Source organism: Berghia stephanieae, chromosome 4 (assembly GCF_034508935.2).
Source record: "Berghia stephanieae isolate SIO BIC M18660-M18661 chromosome 4, UCSD_Bste_1.3, whole genome shotgun sequence".
In the NCBI taxonomy this organism is placed as follows: domain Eukaryota; kingdom Metazoa; phylum Mollusca; class Gastropoda; order Nudibranchia; family Aeolidiidae; genus Berghia; species Berghia stephanieae.
Genome location: NC_088363.1, coordinates 58,688,453 through 58,689,008, shown reverse-complemented (window position 1 = coordinate 58,689,008; position 556 = coordinate 58,688,453).

The window sequence follows — 556 nt, the reverse complement described above, 5'->3', positions numbered from 1 at the left end:
TCCGTAACTATCTAAGTACTTCTTATAATATTACCAAGATGATAACCATAATCATAAAGGTAGTTGTACTTATGGTGAAACTCTGACATAAACACAATAGATTCTCATGACAATGTTAAATAAGCACACTGTTGTGTTCGTCATAAATAAACAGTCAAAGTAAGATGACGATGATGATGATGATGATGATGATGATGATGATGATGAAAATGATGATGATGATGATGATGATGATGATGATGATGATGATGATGATGATGATGATGATGATGATGATGATGATGATGATGATAGTAAATCCTACACTGTTGAATATTGTCGAAACCGACGTGTACATATTTGCAGGTCTGATAATCCAAATATTTATGGTCTCATTGTTATAATGGAAATACTCTCACAGCAACGCAAAATATTGTCCATTACAATGTTAAATGTTAAATGTACAATGTAAACAATGTTAAATCAAGCTCATATGTGCACTCGGTTATCAGACCTGTAAATATAGCACGTCGGTCGAAATCCATATCAATTGTAATTAATTAAAATTGACGTGCAC